A 1,308-nucleotide genomic window follows, 5' to 3' on the forward strand; every position below is an offset into this window, starting at 1 on the left:
CAGCCTTAAATAAAAAAGAAAAAATACCAAGTTCACATAAAGAGATGCAATTTTGAGTGTAGCAGAAAGGACTGTCTACAGCTAATTTACCCCAATGGTCCAGTACCTGCATAACATGCTGTGAGGCAGGAGATCATTCATGTGCAACATCTGTTTTTAAACCCACATGAGCTGAACAGTGTGCTCCATATTTAAACCTGGGGGGGGGGGGGGCGAGGAACAAAAAGAGGGAGACTGAAAAGTTGACAGGCTCTAGAGGGAGCCATATTCAATTTGCCTTGCCAGAAAATATTACGTAAGAATGGAAAATTATCTTCCCTCTTACAAAAAAGCATTCAGTTAGAGTTCATATACTTTATATAACCTCCCCTGTAGCCTCTCTAGCAAACGCACATGGGAGGCGGGGTCAATTAATTCAGCCCATTAGCTGAATCAATACCACATCCAGATGAGGAGGACAAGAATACCAGCAACATGTTGTTTCCATCCCTTACAATTTATTACCTTTATTGCTTTGCTAAGTCCAAGCTGCAGACCTGGTCTAATTTGTTACATTTTTTTCAGTCCTAGTCAGCTTGGCACTGGTGATCTGAATTACTGCCAAAGTTTAGTTCTGCAACAGTGTGAACAGAAATTAGGCATGTACGTCCGTCTCTTCCTCGGCCGTGTAACGGAAGACTGATCTGCAACCAGTTGGCAGTGTGGGAGATGACATTCCCAAGCCTCAACAGGGACATACTTTTTCAATCACTTGGGCCCTCAACCCACCCGTAACCCCCCTGGGGCTAGAAGACCACCAGGCAAGAAGCTGGGCCCCTGCATGGATAAAGCTGTCAGAATGAGACCCTCAACAAGTAAACCATGCAGTCATTCTGGCACGAAGCGTTGCTTAATTTCTAGTTCAATAATTCTTTGAAGAAATAAGTGTTTCCACAACACACTCCACTTTTTCAGCCTGTCACATGTGGCATTACCTCCTTCACACCAAGTAACAGTGACCAGCTCACAGTAAGAATAAAAATCAAAGTACAACTTCCTTACCTAGAATCCCTTTCTAACTTCTTAACATCCCTCTTACTACAGTAAGAGAACATACAATCATTGAGACTGCACATGCATGGTAACAAAAAGCTATTGTTAATTTTTATCAAGAATTAAACCCTAAAAATACTTTCACTCATCAGGCTCATGTTCATGTTCACCACTGTCTTTCTCCACCAAACAGCAGTCTGTGATACGCTAATAAATTTTGCTTCATCTTACAGGAATATGGGGTGGGGGTAAGGGAGCAGAGTTATCCTAATCTGT

This window comes from Pygoscelis adeliae, unplaced genomic scaffold (genome assembly GCF_000699105.1).
Source record: "Pygoscelis adeliae isolate BGI_AS28 unplaced genomic scaffold, ASM69910v1 Scaffold45, whole genome shotgun sequence".
NCBI lineage: Eukaryota > Metazoa > Chordata > Aves > Sphenisciformes > Spheniscidae > Pygoscelis > Pygoscelis adeliae.